This window comes from Protopterus annectens, chromosome 1.part1, assembly GCF_019279795.1.
Source record: "Protopterus annectens isolate FY-2018-M chromosome 1.part1, PAN1.0, whole genome shotgun sequence".
Classification (NCBI taxonomy): Eukaryota; Metazoa; Chordata; order Ceratodontiformes; family Protopteridae; genus Protopterus; species Protopterus annectens.
In genome coordinates, this window is record NC_056726.1 from 76172988 (window position 1) to 76191662 (window position 18675).

The following is an 18675-nucleotide window of genomic DNA, read 5'->3' on the forward strand; positions in this document are numbered from 1 at the left end:
GTTCCTAACATAGCTGAAGAAGGCTTTGTGGTTATCTTTAGTGTCCTTAGCGATTTGTCTCTCAAAGTTGGCCTTGGATGTTTTTATGAGAGAACGTAGTTTTCTGCTAATGTTGATCAGAGATGTCTTCCCTTCATGGGATTTTGCTCTGACGTGCAGTAGCTTCCTTCTTTTGTTATACAATTTGTTTATGGCTGAGGTCCACCAGACAGGATGCTTACCTTTGGTGGAGAGGGACTTGGATTTGTTTGGGATTGCATGATCCATGCATTCTTGGAGATGTCCATAAAAAGCATTTGTGAAGGATTCGGCATTGTGGGATGTGGTATCCACTGGCACAGTGGGCTTAAAGGATACCATCTCAGTCTTAAGAAGAGTGAAGTCTGCTTTTGAGAAGTTTTTCACTGTGGTCTTTAGTGCTGGGGGTGGAGGTGGGATATGTATATCCAGGGTGATTAGTTTGTGGTCAGATCTCACTAGTGAGGGGTATACTTCCGGTGTGGAGCATTTTGTCCCCATGTTTGTGATGATCAGGTCTAGTATATTATCTCCCCTAGTAGTAGAGGTGACTAGTTGTTCCAGTGCATTTGAATTTATGAATTCCAGGAACCTTTGGGTTAGGGTATTAGGGCTAGAATAATGTACCCAATCTATGTTTGGGTAGTTGAAGTCTCCTAGTATGATGGTATTTTGTGATACATTCATATCCTCCAATGTCTTCAGGAAGGCTGAGTGGGGATCTTGAGATTGGGAGGGTGGTCTGTAACATGTTACCAGTTGTATAGCAGTTTTGCCTATGGTTAGTTGCACCTGTATGGTCTCTGATGCTTCATGTGTTGCTACTAACCTGGAGGTGTGGGTGTCCTTGATGAATATGGACACTCCCCCTCCCTTTGTGGTTCGGCCCGGGTTTTGGGACCGAAAAGCATGATACAAGGTATAGCCTGGTAGTGCTGGGGTACTCTCCAGAGCCTTGAACCAGGTTTCAGTTACTGCACAGACGTCGATGTTCTCCATGCTGAGGAGCGCATCAAGTGCCTGCATCTTGAGATTTAGACTTCCGGCGTTGAGCAGCATTACCCTTAGTTTTTTTCCATTTTTGTTTTCTAAGGAGGTGGGTTTGTCTTTTGAGCCTTGCCTAAAAAGGCACTATGGGGGTGGCAAGAGCCTTAGCCAATATCTGGAAGCCCAGTGGTGACAGGTGTAAGCCATCCCTTGCGAAGCAGCGTGGCTTGTCCAACATGTCATCCCAGGCAGACAGATATTGGATCCCCTTAGAATGACACCAGTACTTGAGCCAGTTGTTAAAGCTGATCATCTTGTCTTTGTATTGTGGTATCATTCTTGGTGAGGGCAGGATGCTGCTCAGGGTCAAGGTCATACCAGCCTGGGCTACATAATCGGAGAGCTCCTCTATGTCTCTTTTCATGTAGTCCAGGGAGGTACGTCTCAGGTCATTCACACCAGAATGGACAATGACAGAGTCATATTTGTACTTGCTTTGGAATGACTTGAGTACGTGTGTTATGTGGTGGATCCTAGCTCCCAATAGACAGTTCACAGTCACCTTCTCCTTGTTCAGCCTGGTCAGTGGGACATCAGTGTGTCTGACTATAGAGTCACCTATTACTAGTGTATCAGGCAAGGTGTTTGGCCTTAAGGGCTGTGATTGGTTGACACACTGATTTATTGAAGTATGTGTTGCATGTGTTTTGTTTTGAGGTGGTGGATTTTTGGATGTCTGCTTTGGGAGCCTCTGTTGTTTTGGTAAGTTTTTTATTAGAGCCTCCAAGTATGTCTTTGTGTTTTTATGTGTTTGGTTTGCAGTTGTGGTAGGTATATGTGGGACTGGGATTGTTGTGTGTGTGGGTGCCATCTCCTCCTGTCTGGTCATGCCAGCCCTGAGTTGAGAGAGTTCAGCCTCCAGTTTGGCTATATAGTTGCATCTCTCACATGTATTTGTGTTTGTTGGGAGGAGGAGATGGTTGTCTGTGTACATGAGACAATTGTAGCATTGTCTCAAGATACCCAGATTGACCAGCTGAATTGGAGACGACGCCAGTAATCTACCACTCGACATGCTAGAACAGTATAAGGGAGTGCTGTACCTTTAAGGGAAGTGGATATTCACAGGGGTGGTAAGTAGATGTAGTGCTTTACTTAGTACGAGAGTGCTTACTTAGTAGAGAAGTATTGAGAACAAGTGCTAGGCTTATAATATAGTGAGTAGTCTGATTATACTAAGAGTAGAGCTTCCTTAAGGGAAAATTTGAAGAGCAGACTTGGCGGAGCCAGAAAAAGTTTAACCTTGTTTAACCGGCGCTGCGCTATGCGCACAAACACGGATTTTAAACAGTGAACTACAAAAGATATGTACAAACACTGTCATTCTCAACACTTACACACTCACACTCTTACCTACATACCCTAACCTACACCCACAACTTCTCAACACACTAACATACACTAACATGCCTACCCAAAACCCTTGAAATATAAACACTTACCTGAATCTCCAGCTATCTATTAATATAATGCACCATCATAACCGCTGATTCGACATTTCTGGATTTGATTATGTGGTCTTTCAAGGAACTGGGTTTTTGCTATTTTAGTCTCAAAACACTGAAATTCGATATTTCAGTATTTCAAGTTTATAAAGTGAACCGACATACACACACACACGCACACACACACACACACACACACACACACACACACACACACACACACACACACACACACACACACACACACACACACACAAACATATACATACATACAGACACATACACATATAAATGCACACACATACACACAAATATAAATATATATATATATATATATATATATATATATATATATATATGTATATATATATTTATATATATACACACACACACACACACACACACACACACACACACACACACACACACACACACATATTTTTATATATATATATATATATATATATATATATATATATATATATATATATATATAGAGAGAGAGAGAGAGAGAGAGAGAAATTTTATATATGTATGTATATATAATGTATATATAATATGTGTGTATATTTATCTATATATACTCACATAAAACACATGTACACATACAGCTAGACACACCCAAACACATTCTTAGATACACATAGGTACACTTATATGCAAACTCATGTCTCAGGTCATTTGCATCCACATGGACTATGACTGAGCCATACTGCTACTTGTGGACCAGTGATCTGAGTGCATGTGTAATGTGGTGGATGCAGGACACTGATAAGCAACTGACAGTGACTTTTTCTCCATACTCAGCCTGGTGAAAGGGAAATCAGTGTGTCTCACAATGGAGTCTACAATGACCAGAATGGTGGCTGTATGTGTTGATGTGAGTGTTGCTTTGAAAGAGTGCATTTCGGGCTGCTCAGGGTATTTGTTATGTGTACTTTGTCTAGAATGTCTTTGGGGTTTAGGAAGGTTACTTTTAAGTACCTCAGCATATGTGGTCTATGTATCTGCTTTGAATTGTGTGTGATGGGTGCAGTATGTGCACTACTGACAACCTCATTCATATTAGGAGTGCTTTTATCTGAGAGCTTTGCCTCCAGTGACATTGGGTAAATACATCTGTCACATACCATATCAGTTTGTTTGAGACTTATCTGGTTGTCACTAAACATGAGACAGTTTCTACATTGCCTCAGGATGCCCATATCCATCAAGCTAGTAATGCAGATAGTGGGAACGTTCATATCCATGGCAATAGACCATTTTTTTTACTGATTAGACAGTTGGAGTGAGAACATAAAGTAAGGTCAGGAGTAACCCGTTTGCAACTAGGGGGACAGTGCTTGTCACCGCAAACTAGTTTTCCTGTATGCAACTAGGTATTGGTGAAATTGCAATGGTGCTTTTTCATGAAAAATGTTGACTCAACATGTCTGTGGCTACACAGGGTACCACCAAACACTTAAGTGGAAACTAATAAGTAGACTTTGAAGATTTAGGAAATATTATTCTCCAGCCTTTCATCATAAACCTACAAATACTTCCTCCATACTTGACTGGATTTTGGTCTCCTACCCCAACCTCTATCACTACCCATAATCCCTTCCAGACTCTCTTAGTTCCCACTCTCCTGTGTGCATCCATAGATTCTCCCCCCACCTCTCTAGACCACATAAATTTAAAGAATGCCGAAAGCTTACTAACTTCATGAAACTTTCAATACCTCTCTCTCTGCTACTGACTAGTCCTTCTGCTCATCCTTCACAAAGATGTTCTACAATTCAACTCCATCTTCCAAAACACACTAGACTCTATTGCCCCTCCCAAAACAGTCAGGGTCAAATCTCAATGCTGCCTATGGGTTACTAACTCAACTCGGTCCCTTATACAACACAGAGATTCTGCCTGGAAACTATGGATGAAGACCAAATCTCCCACTCACTACCAAAACTACAGAGAGCTCCACATTTTGACCAAAAAACACACAAACATCAATAAAAATAATTTTTACATCACATTCCAATCTACTGAACCCAGAAACCTCAAGAAATTCTGGACCATTATCAACCAAATCCTCCAACCAGGGAATCCATTAATCCCCAACCCCTGCCCCAATAACACAGCCCAAGAAACCGCATCCATTTTTAATTCATACTTCATTGATACCATCAGTAAACGTATGCAGACCTCCAACCAAAACAATCATCCAATTCCCTTCTTACCTCTACTACAAAAATGCCCATTCTCACTATACTTGGTTCCTGCAGCATTATAAAGAAACTTCTCAAACCCAAACCCTGTTCCCCATCTGCAGATAACCTCCCACCTCAATTTCCAAAGGCTGCTGCTGAATTTATAGCATATCCCGTCTCCATCCTAATAAACCACTCTATCAGTGAATCCAATGTCCCAACTCTCTGGAAACAAATTCATACAAAACCCATTAACAAAGGTGGGATAGCTGTAGACCTCTCTAACTATTGAACAATTGCCATAATTTGACCCCTCTCTAAAATTCTCAAACACTATGTTCACAAACAAATTATGGTCTATCTCACTAAAGAAAACCTTATCACTCCCGCCCAACATGGCTTCCACCCACACCACAGCACCACCACAACACTCTTTTCCTTCACCAACTCCATCTCCTTAGCCAGAGACAACAATAGTGTCCTGCATCTTCTTAGACCTCTCCAAAGCCTATGACAATTTCTCCCACCCCATCCTGTTCTCCAACCTCTCTATACTCAACCTCTCATCATCAACTATCTCTTGGTTCAACAGCTACATCACAGGCAGACAGCAATCCATCAAGTGGCTTTCTGCTCTCTCTCCCCTTAACTCTCCATCAAATTGGGTGTCCCTCAAGACTCAATCCTAAGTCTTCTTCTTTTTAACATCTTTACTAATCAACTCTACAATTACTGTCCTCAGTCTTCCCCTCATACAATAGGCAGATGACACCACAATCATCACCATCGCTGACAACCCATCAGACCCGCTTACCATGACACAAAAATCTTTAACCTCACTGAAACTTGCCTCACTAACCATCAACTCATACTAAACCCTAAAAAGATAAAACTTCTTCTCTTTCTCCCCAAATCTCTCTACCACCTGAAATCCTCATTCACCATCTCCTCCCTTAACAGAACTATCTCAGCTGATGCCCAAACTAAGCTCCTTGGAGTAATCATTGACGATCAGCTTAAACTTGACTACCATGTACTTCACTGTACCAAAAAAAAAAACAACACCCAAAACATGGCTTACTGTGGTCTATATTAAAATCACGAATGTTTACTTACCCAAATACCTAAACGTCGACACATTCCGTGAACTGCAAATACAGCAAATGCCCTAAACCGCGAAATTCAAAAACTCGAAATGTCATAGTTATCCCATCCTACCGCCCGCTGCATACTACCTACACAAACAAAGTAAACCACATACATAAACTACACAAAACCCTACATCTAACCCCAGACTAAACCCTACTTCTAACCCTACACTAAATCTTTCATATACCACCATGTATACACTTAAACTGCACCCCAACCCTAAGGTCCATAACTATCGCACACTTACCTTAAAAAGCTATACCCAAACAAACTAAATAATCCACACACATGCACTTAACAAAACCTTATTTGTAACCCTACACTAAATCTAACATACATTACCACCTATGCACTTACCTTAACCCGCACCCTAAGCCTAAGGTCTGTAATTATCGCACACTTACCTTATGGAGCTATACAGCAGAAGGGCCAACCATGAAGATTCGACATTTCTGATTTCTCTCTTCTGGACGATCAATGTTTTTGCGGTTTAATGAAGACGTGTTGACGTTTACGTATTCGCGTAAGTAAACGTTCATGATTTTAATATAGACCCGGCTTACTGTATAGAAATAAAAGGTTCCTCAAACCTGTGTCCAGAAACTTACACTTGCCCAAGCTTACCTTCGCCCTAACCTTCTCTATGGCTCAACAAGTATTAACCAAGTTACATACCTCACTACTTTGCAAACTCAAAACCACCTACAACAAAGTTGCAGGATTGGCTGATAATGTACCATCTAAATCTCACCACTGCCATGCTCTTGGGACTCTTTTAACTGGCTTGAATTTTTTAACCAACTCCTACTCACTCAACTCCACATCATCCATTCTGTCCTGAACAACCCCACCTCCTGCCCTAGCATCTCCTCACTAATTTCCCAGTATACCCCCCCTTGGTTCCTCAGAAGCTCAGACCAACATCTCTTACAAATACACAAACCTAAAAAAACTTTTGTACAGATACTCTATAGCTATTCCCCTGCTCTATCTTGGAACACACTACCCATGCCCCTTAGAAACATTACCCATAACCCTGAATTCAAGAAAGCTCTTAAAAACTTCTTACACACCTCCAGGATATGTCATTGTTATCACCCCACTTGATCCCTATCCTATCTTCTCCATTTCTTACCACACTCCTCCCCGTCCCTCCTTTTCCATCCTTCCTCTAATTACCTCTTTACTACCGACCTTCTATTATCACATGGCAATCACCTACTTTTCTCCTGCTAACTTCAATAGCTTGTCCAGGTAACCAACTACCACCATCCTATTGGCTATAAAGCCACTATATTAATATCTACACTAAACTTAGCTCATAAAACAATATGCAATGATTATTATTTTTGTGCACTGATGATAGTCCTAATGTGAATTCACTAACCTTGCAATTACCTGTTTATACTATTTCTGCAGTGAAATATGTGACGTTGTACTCTTAATCGCTACTTGATTTGTCATATTGTACTGTTTCCATATACTTTTCTTAATGGAATTGTGAAGCTTTTCTCCCTGGGCCCCCGGTGAAAAAGGGCACTTGCTCAGTCAGACTAGCCTGGTTAACAAATGTCAAATAAATAAATAAATAACTTAAATACATGAAGCAGTACTTACTGAAAAGAAATAATTAGCTTATAAGAATGATGACACAAAGTCACTTACATAAATGGCTACTGCCTGACTACTGCTAGTGCTGGCCTCACCACAGCTTCACTCTGGTGGGATACAATACTCTATCACCAGAAGCAAAACAGTAGCACCAATCGCAATATGAGAAGCAGGCCACAGCCTGTTTGGTGATTCATAGTCTTGTCCCAGATGATGTAAGGGTCTGTAGGCTTGTTGAGCCTTTTCTTGGTAGATATTTTGAATAGCAACCAGACCAATCAGGAAGATCAAGCACAGAAACTCACTTCCCAACCTGAAACACTCAGGAATCTATGCACTCTGCTACTTCATTCTTCAGGAGCAAAATAAGCACAAATTCTAAGCTGGCACATATGAAGCAGTTATTAGGCTTTCCAGTGATCAGCAGCCCCCGGAAAATAATGTCCCCATCTTCCCTCCTCTCACCAGGAGCAAAACATAGGAACTAATCCTAAAATGACTATTGACAGGCAGAATGTAGGCTCTCCAATAATCTGTGGTCTTTCAGTAGATGTTGCAGATTTTAAAGGTAAAATTGAATAATCTGTTAATATCCTGTTAGCTGCAGTATGTACTAAGCAGTTAGCTATGATAGAGGGATAACTTATAACATTAGCTATTTAAGTGGAGAGCCACTAATTTTAAAAGAACAAGACAGATTGGAAGAAATGAGCACTTTTTATTCTGGTTCTTTGATATACAGTGGGATGGCCAATAAATTTAAATATTTGAAGGGGAATGATTTCACAAAAATGATAATTTTGTGCTTACTCACAATAGTCAATGAAAGAGAAGAAGGAAGGAGATTTGTGGCGAAATTAACTACAGGAACAGGCTACTAGAAAGACAGTTGATTTTAAAAACACAACAGCACCAAGGAGGTAGGGTTGGAGAAAACATAATTTCTGTGTGACTTCACAAGAGACATGGTTGTGGTCTATTTACTAGTTTAATATGCAGTTAAAAGCAGAATACAAGTAAAAAACAGTGTAAAGAAAATAAATCACATGACACAAATTAGAAGAAGGCAATAAAGCAATACAAAATGGAAGAAAGCAAAACCAATCTAACCTTTCCCTCACAGCAAGTTGTGGCAGAGTCTGGGTGAGCTTTTCCCGAGAGTGGAAACTATTTATGCCTACAGTGCAACATATTACATAACAGTATGTCACCTGGTGGAAGTTCCATGTTGCAGCTCTTGCTTGGTCAGAGCCAGGGGCTGGTGAATGGCAGCATGCTCTCCAGGCTGCAAGCTGACAGTATATGGGAATGGAAAGAAGATGGTTAACTTAGTATTTTGCTCACTCCAACATTGACGGCCATGGATTTGTCCTTTGACTCCACTGTTTGTAAGTCCCTCACATAGTGCAGTGGATTTTGCTGGCTTAGGGTCTATTACATATTGTGGGTCAGTCAGTATTTTGGTGAGGGTTCCTGCTCTCCCACATAGCTGTCCATTGTCTGCTGATATCCCGGTAAACCACATCATTCCCAGGCATACATGCAGCAATACCATACATATGCTACCACAGTCTACTACCCCATTCATTTATTGCTAATAAGAGTGACTTATCTTGTGCCAGCATCAATTGAGAGGACAGTGCTTCAAGGCTGACTCTGTTGAATGCAGGCAGTACACGGCCTGTACATGGTATGGTCTAGGTAGTGTGATGTGGCTGGCATCCATTTTACTGTGTCTATGTGAGTCAGACTGAGGTGTCAGTCCCTGGGCCCCTAGGATGTCAGTGCATGTGCTATGCATTGCCATCTTGCCAAGGCCAGGGCGTACTGGGCATGCCTACAACTGACTACTGAGACAGGCTGAGGGGTTCCTCCTCCGAGTCCCCCTGTGCTTGTGGGGACCTTGGCAATGGTGGGGGGATGTGTTCACCTTCCCTTTGCTGTTCCTGCCTCACCTATTTCCACAGGATCATATTGTGTAGCATGGCAGATACTATGAACATGTGTGCAAATGTGTCTGGAGAATACTGCAGGCCTCCACCAGACATGTTAAGGCAGCAGAACTGTGACTGGATCAGCCCAAACACATGCCCTACAATGTTCCTAGTTTGTCCGTTTGCCTCATTATGGTGTTCTTCAGTGGGTGTGTGGGCATTTCTGATGGGTGCCATCATTCACGTTTCCAATGCATAACCAGCATTCATCACTAGATGGCCATACAAGATGTCCCCCCTGGCAAATGCCTGGTACAGCTGTGAGGCGTGCCATATGTGGTAGTCATGATAACTGCCAGCGGTGCCAGAAACACACTGATGACAATGCCCTGGGCATTGCACATGACTTGGCAGTTGACGGAGTGAGAGCCCTTGTGGTTGATGTAGACTCTACCCTCCTAACCTGTTTTGCAGGTTGTCCATTATTGCACCACTACATCTGCTGTGTTCCTCAGATGGCTTATGTGTTGCAGTGTTGTTATAAGGCTACATGTTGTCCATAGCAGTCAAACTCTTACAGACTGACTTCTGGACAGTCCCATATATAACAACCAGAAGTTCGCTGGAAACTCCAAATAAGGGCTCGCAACACAAACAGTTGATATTGTTTATTGGATAACGCTCACAAATTCATACGTTTTCGACACACTTCTTCTTCAGAATCTAAACATCAAATAAGGAAAAAGTGCTAATATATACCCTGATTCACTAATCATTTGTCCAATAGAAACTAATACTTAATTAACATTTAATCATTAAAGTAATAGGAACAAGCCAAGCTTGCTTAAATATTAAAACCAATACATAAAAACTAATTGCCTACTCCTTTGGTGAAATACAAGAAAAATAATAAATAAAAAGTATTTTTTTTAATTTTTTAAAAATCTAAAAATTTTAATAAAATGTAACTTAAAAAATGAATGTATATAAAAAACACCCAATACTCGTGTTGCATTACTAGAACACAAAAATTATATTGTGTTATACAATACTGCCATCTTGTGACAGATCTAAAAGGCACATAAATGCATCATAATTTAGCGGATCTCAACTTGAGTACAGATTTGATGGACAAAAAATCATTCAGACCTGGAGGCTTGGTGGATTCCAAAACAATCTGCCAAAACAGTTCCCTATATTCTAATTTCACCTCCCACATGCCTCCTCTTATATCTCTGGGAATAGATTCCAAAACAAAAAAAGAAAATACAGCCTGAGGACAAGTGGACATGTGTCTAAATAATGCATTATTAGTATTCTGTGTTCTAATTCCATATAAATGCTCATAAATATGACACTTTAGTTTCCTCTCCGTCTTACCTACATAGAAGGAGGTACATTGATTGCATATAGCAACATAAACTACCCCAAAACTGTTACAATTAGAAAATTCACTACTTGTAATGCTTCTGTTTCTTGCTGCTATATGTATGTAGTTTCCGTTAAAAATGTAAGGACATTGTGAACAGAAACAACACTTGTAAGTACCAAAACTACGAGCACCACAACCTTTAGAGGAGGAAGTCCAAAACTCAAATAGTTGTTTAAGATTTAGATCCCTTCGATAAATACATTTTAAGGGGGGTTGTTGGTTTAATGCTAAATCAGTGATTTGAACAAACCTTCCCCATTCTCTCGTAATAACTTCCTTGATCATTCCAGAGTCTCTTGAGTAGTCCAAGATGTAAGCCCTATCCCAATTATTGGGAATGTTGTTGTTTAGAACACTAGTGGTAAATAAGGGCATGTCTTGCCCCAAAATAGGGGCAAATCTGTCTTTTCTCCCTTGGATTACAACTTCTAAAACTTCGTCCAATAACTGTTTTGGATATGCTGTATCAATAAACATATTGAGCACTTTACCACATTCAACTAAAAATTCATCCTCATTGGAAGTCATTCCCATATATAACAGTCAGAGACACACCCAGACATGGGGACAGGGTGTTACTATTGCTGTTCCAAGCTTAGAAAGTTGGTAGAATGTTTTTGTATTAGCTTGCATTTTCTTATGGGTATGACATCTGCTTTTCAACTGTCTGCCATTGATGTTTCACATCAATCTTTATTGTTTTGCACATAGTTTGTCAGGCAAATGCAATGTTATGTAGAGCAGAACACATATGTGAAGCATATGTGTGTACATTCTGTGACACCCTGTCATTCCAGGGGTATGGATGGTGCCCACTGAATTGTTGTCAGTACTGACACAATCACATGGCAGCCATATATAACCTGGGACTACACTGACATGTCACAACCTGCTGTTCTACTAGGCACTGTGTAGGTTACTCCAAGCTGTGTACTGTTCATATGTGTGGGTCCCTGTCCCTCCATTGTCCAGCTTTCCTGCAGTTACAAAAGTTGACTTCTGGATAGTGTATACAACAACTAGCATAGGTGTAGCTGACATGCAAAATAGTTAGCACAGCCATTCTCAGACCACAGAGCCTGTCAACCACAATACTGTACTTAGACCACTAAGCCACAACAGTCAACAGTAAGAGTCGCCTACTTCCTGAAAGTATTAACCAGGCACAGACATAGCACATTGACCCCTGCATATAGTGGACATAGAACAAGTTAGCAAGTTGATTGGGACAGCCATGGGAATGTGTGGTTTGCTACTATTACCATACAAACATAAATGTTACTGAATTTGTATGGGAACATGGGTGTGTTGGGGGGAGGGGGCATACCTCTCAATTGTACAAATTTCCACAGACTGTCCAGATGTTTGCTTCATATTTTGGGTGCATTTAGCATAGTATTGTGTTTGTATTGGAAATACTGACATATCATTAAAGATCGAAGTTAGAAAGTAATGACAGACATTTGAGTAGCAGACTTTTTCTCCTTCAGAGACTTAATGCAACAGCAAGACCTGTTCTAATATCACTGTCTAAGTTTGTTAGAACAATATTTCATCACTGTCCCTATTTCTGGAGCTTTGCCACACATTTCTTTATGGTTTTCTACAGATGACTTGCTGTGAGAGGATGAGAGGTGTGTATGGGACTCCAACATTGAGATCCATGCATGTGACCTATGACCTGCAGTTTCTTAGTCCCCCAGATATACTACCTTGGGTTTTGGCACCTTGGGGACTACTGCATATTCTGGGGCAGACAGTATTTGGTAGACATTTCCTGTTGTCCCACATAGCTGTCAGTTGTCTGCTGCTATCCCGGAAGCCCACCCCATTCTCTTGCATACATGCAGCCATACCATAGATATGCTACTACAGTCTACTACTCCATTCATTTGTTAAGAAGAGTGACTTACCTTGTGTCTGCAGCAGTTGTGAGGACAGTGCTTCAGGGTTGAATCTGTGTGATGTGTGTGGCATCATTTTTACTGTGTGTGCAAGTCAGAGTGTTGTGTCAGTCCCTGGGTCCCCAGGGTGTCAGTGTATGTGCTATGCATTGCCAATTACCAAGTCCAGGGCATACTAGGCATGTCTATGTCACCCTACAGGGACAGGCTGAGGGGGGGTTCCTCTTCCAAGTCCCCCTGTGCTTGTGGGGACCTTGGCAATGGTTTGGGGCTGTGTCCCCCTTCCCTGTGATGTTCCTGCCACAGTTGTCTCTAAAGGATTATATTGTGTAGCATGGCAGATACTTAGAACATGTGTGCACATGTGGCTGAAGAGTACTGCACGGCTCCACCAGATATGTCAAGGCAGCGGAACCGTGACTTGAGCAGCCCAAACACATGCTCTACGATGTTCCTAGTTTGTACGCGTGCCTCATTATGGTGTTCTTCAGTGGGTGTGTGTGCATTTCTGATGGGTGTCATCATCCACAGTTCCAGTGTGTAGCCAGCATCCCCCACTAGTTGGCCATATGTGATGTCTCCCCCTGGCAAAGGCCTGGTAGTGTTGTGAGGCATGCCAGATATGGGAGTTGTGATAACTGCCAGGGCTGCCAGCCCACTCATTGATGATAATGCTCTGGGCATTGCAGATAACCTGACAGTTGATGGAATGAGAGCCATTGTGGTTGACGTAAACTCTATCCTCCTCAATGGGTGGTGCCTTGATGTCTATGGCACCCAGTACCTCTGAGTAGTGTGCTAAACGGTGGAGGAGATGCATATTGGTGGTCCTATCCTCAGGGATGTTGGGGAAATAAATGTACTCAATGGCATGTGTTAGCATGACATCCAGGAACTGGTGGAGTAGCCTGGATGCAGATGCCTGTCAGATCCCAATGATGTCCCCAGTAGGTCTTTGGAAAGTACCTGTAGCTAGTATTCTTAAGGCTACACATACTTTTGTTTCCACTGGGATAGGTTCCCCTCTGTTGGGTGAGGGTCTGAAGTGAGGGAAGAAGAGCTCAGTGAGTTGCTGTAGTATGTTTCTGTTGACCCTGTAGCACTCAACTATCTCCAACTCATGTAGACCCTGAAAGGTTAGCCTGGGCCTGAACTCTCTTCTCTTCCTCAGTCTGGGCTGGTTATCGGTATCATCCTCATCACTGCCCTCAGCCTGTAGCATATAGAGATGCAACAAAGCAGCAGCAGCCCCTATTATTTTGTCAGTTAAAATTCCCAAGTGTGTCCAGCAATGGTGCAGAGTATGTGGGGAAATCAGATTTAAGGGTGTCTGCATATTTTATACTGGTGTGCTACAGATGCAGCCTGTGTGATTGGCTGACTATGATATATTCCACCTGCCAGCAATATTATTGAGGGGTTTGAATAGCCCACTGCGAGTGTGATTGCCTTTTGTCTGCTATTTCTTTTTCTTTTTTTCTTCTTCAGTTTCCTCAGTTTTAAGCCCATTGTGCTCTGCCTAAACCCATGGAGCCAGTGTAAACATTGCTGTGCAGAAAGGGCCCTCCCCATGTACACAAACATGCTCAGCATTTCTCCAACCAGCTAAGCACAGCTTAGCAGCCTCATACACACCCCCACTTAGTTGTGCTTAGCTGAGCTCCAATGTGCTTATACAAATCATGACACACCCCATTTTCATGTCAGCTGCCTCTTCTGTCTATGCCACCACATTGTAGCCCCTACATGGTTAGGTACCTGCAGACACGGTGGCCCATTTTGCTAGTCAGTAAAGTCAGCTCATTTACATACACCTAATTGCATATATCCTAGTTACAGCACTACACAAGAGACTATGTCCTTAGTAACTACTACAACTTGGCATTGTATGAATCTGCATGCTGGCCAATCAAATGAGAAAATTAATTTTACCTTTAATACTTCCCTTTTACTATTTTAATTTTATTTTTTGCAAGATCGCATGTTTGTGCACCACTGTGCTCCGCTTAAACATGGCATATGTGCTAAAAAAACTTGATTTCTCAATTTTTGCATCACTTTTTCATGCCAATGGCCATACTTTTGGCCATTGGCATGCCTAATGCACCTAATACATGCTTTACTTTTAGTTGTCACAACCCTGTTTTTTTTTTTTTTTTTTTTTGCAGTCTGGTACATGGTTACTAATCGCATACATTTTTACTGTAGACAACGTTCCTACACTTATGCCTGTCTGCTTACTGGATCGGTAAATCACCTCATTTGCATGTTTTTCACAAGCAAATGAGATGATTTACATGCCACAATTGCATCCATGTCAGCATAGTACTGGGTGGCACGTGCATGCCTCCAGCCTTGTTTCCTGAATCACTCTGCTTTCTAACTCCATGTTATGTCCATGCCACTATGGCTACAAGGAGAGTAGCTCCATGTAGGCTTTACTGAATTACTCCCTATCACTTTTTCATTACAGTTTATTTCTTGGCACTCAACATTTAGAAAACAAATTACATCTTATTTTTCCTATGTCTGTAGTAGCCTGACATTTTTTAAAAAGTAAACTTGACTAAGAAACAACCTAGACTCAAATGGCATTTCATTATTGGAGGGGGGAGCATTTTTAAGTATGAGTGCCCACTAGTTTCTTGTCATTTTTATTATTCGATTATGCTTCATATGTGGTGTAAACATCTGAAAAAGAAATGTCAGAATTCTACAAAACAGAATGAGGTGTACATTGTCACTTTTTTATGTTTCCGATTGTGGCTACATGAGAAGCCCTAGAGACTAAAGACTATATGAAACTATACAATACAAGCAGCTCAGCTGAACTATTAGTTGCAGTTATAATAATTTAGTTATCTTTTAGACTAATTTTACTTTTCCATTTCTGACATTTTCATGTTCTAATAAGGCACTGCTGACATTGTTATTAATGGAAATAAATGCCTAATGCTTCAGAAGGCACTTAATTTTGTAAGATAGTAGAGAAGAACTAATATGCCTATCACAACATTCAGTTATCAGTTTAACAGACAAGGAACAGAATGTCTGTTGACTTACTCTTCACTAAGAAAAATGAATCATCTAAGACCATTCCTGGACCAGCACCAAGTTCAGTTTTTACAAAGCTGTTTATCCACTAAATAGGCTTTCAAAATCTTTAGATGACAAGCCACTACAGAAATGTTAATAGTGACTATACATAAAATACATATGAAAACAGGCAAGAGTCAAATATCCTGCATGGCTCATTTTGTAGCTTTATATATCACTGTTGCGCTTAAATGCAGCATGGTCTATTAAACAACATGGCATCTACTGTTTAAATATTCATTGTGTTATGCTTTTAAAACAGTAAACAGCTGAAGCACAATAAATGATCTCATGGGGTTACTGGGAATCCTATTGACTAGTAGCATATGAACTGCATAAAATAAAACTGCTCTATAGTTTGTGAGATGGAATAAGCTTAATTAAGTGCATACTGCAGGCATGAGAAGACAGAAAGATGCTTTGTTATCCATAATTAATTCAGTGCCATTCAAAATCCTACACTCTTCCTCATTTACTAAGAGCACCATTAAATTATGGTTGTTGTGGTCTTCATTTCAAGTACACATATTGTTTAGTCTAACCAGAAGTTAATTTCCTCTCTTTAATATGCAGCGGAGTAATTTTGATTTCTTTGCAACTTGGAAGCAAACTAGTATAGGTATAGTTTGATGTAAAAGTTATCTACTGTGTTAGAACAGATATCAGCAAAATTAATTTTCAGTCAAATGACTTTGCTGCTGACATCAAGCAATGATGTGCTTTTACATAGATAATAGATGAACAATCATTATAGGAAGAAAAGGAAAAATCAACATTCTCATGTGGGATGATTTCACAAATAGCCTCACAAAATACAAATGTATGCTACAACATAGCTTTACTTTTTGTTCTTCATTAATTCCAATGCAGAATACAACTAAAAAAAATTAATTTGCATATTTTGGGCCAGAATTCTATGTTCAGCAGGCATTCATCAATGGGCATTTATCAAACTGTCTGACCTTGCAGCTTCATTTTTTAGAAAAAGAACTAGGTGGAGATGTTTATTCATTCCCACAATGTTATCAATACTCTTTTTCAGGAAAGTTCATTCAGTAAATTACATTTGATATTACTAATAGATTTATTATTCAACAGTGACATTAATTAACTTACTATACAGTTTTGCATGCTTGTATGAAAAAAAAATGAAAAAAAGGCGTTACCTCAACCACAATATCGCATTATCAGCAGTAGACTGTACAAGCACAATGACGAACATTTTAAATTTTTTTTTAATATCTGACAGTTTAAAAGTTATAAAAAAGGAATTAAGTATGCTGGATTTCAGATCATGTGGCTATATGAGTTAAAGTACAGTCAAGTGAAGAATATGTAAGAATATGAAAAAGAATAGCAATAATTAATGAAAAGGAATTAGATTTAGAAGAGAAAAAACTTATGGAATTATGGAAAAATCATATGAATATGAGACAGTTTTATGAGGATTGGTCTCTTTTGTGGCTTAATTTTAAAGAGAAATATAAAAAATAGTTTGTATAATGTATAAGGAAGAAAAGAAAAATTGAGATATAAGATATTAAGTCAAGAAACATTTAAAGACTTAGCAGAAATAAAAAATTCCTTTTATAAAAAAGAAAGAGAAATATATAAAATGAAACCATTTCAAATTAGCAATTTGTGATATAATCAAAACTATTGTTTACAAGGAAAAAAAGAAGAGGTAGTCCCATATTTGAGTAAAATGATAAAAGAAGGCAAAATAATAAAATAATTAAAAAATAAGGAAGGTAAGCAGATATGACAGCAAGTGGGAATATACAAAATAATTAAAGAATATGTATTGCAATTATTTAAGAGAGAAGAAAACATAGAATACATTTATAAAGGTGAAAAATTAAATAATAAAGATAATGATTATTTCAAACAAAAAATAACTATGAAAGAATTGAATGGAATTCTAAGGAGATAAGAAACTGGAGACACCTATAATACTGAATAATATCAAAAAGGTTACCAAAATGGATAGAATATATGAGCAAAATGTATTCAGAAGAAAAGGAAAATGAAGTCAAGAGTTACTATGGATAATAAGAGAAATAGTTGATGTCATAAATAAAAATGTTGAAGCGAAGGCTATGATAGGAGATATAAGTAAAATCTATGATATTATTTAATATAAATCATTATGGGGAATTTTGCAGGCATATAATGTAAGCAAAAATATTACAAGTAATAAAATCTGTTTATGAAAGGAACTATGCAAAACCATATGTAAATAACTGTATTGGGGAAGAAATAAAAATAGAATGCAGAATAAAGCAGGGCTGCCCAGCTAATAGTGTAATTTTTTCATTAGTTATAAATGTAATAGTGAAGGAAATTAATAAAATGTGAAGTAGTGGTGGATACAAAAAGATGAAGGAAGTACAATTGCCAATTATGTATAATTATGCAGATGATATTGTATTAATTGTTAAATATAAAGTATGGATGGAAAAAGTAAATTAAAAATGAAGTGTAAATTAAAAACATGGTTTTAGTATAAATAAAGAGAAAAGTAAAGGATTTAGTTTTTAAGGTATAATAGGAGATATTGAGTTGAATGAAAAATATATGGACATATTGGGAACAATATTTGGAAGGAATGAATACATTCAACAACAATTGGATAATGTTGTCAAAGAAGTAAAGAATATGACACATTTTTGGAAATCATACAGATTTTAATATAGAGAAAAGCAGACTTGCTGAACACCATGGTAATAGGAAAAGTTGCTTATGTTGCTAACATTTATATGATTCCTTATAAGTATGAAAAGGAACTAATGTTAACTACATTTTCTTTTATATGGAGCTCTAGACTGAATCCAGTCAAGAGAAAGA

At 39.3% G+C, this 18675-nt stretch overlaps 1 protein-coding gene across 1 annotated transcript in view; it reads left to right on the forward strand.

Annotated features, from left to right (window-relative positions):
* SNTG2 (syntrophin gamma 2) overlaps positions 1–18675 on the forward strand; it is a 4306282-nt gene that overhangs the window by 811798 nt on the left and 3475809 nt on the right. The gene's annotated exons all lie outside the window — the stretch shown is intronic.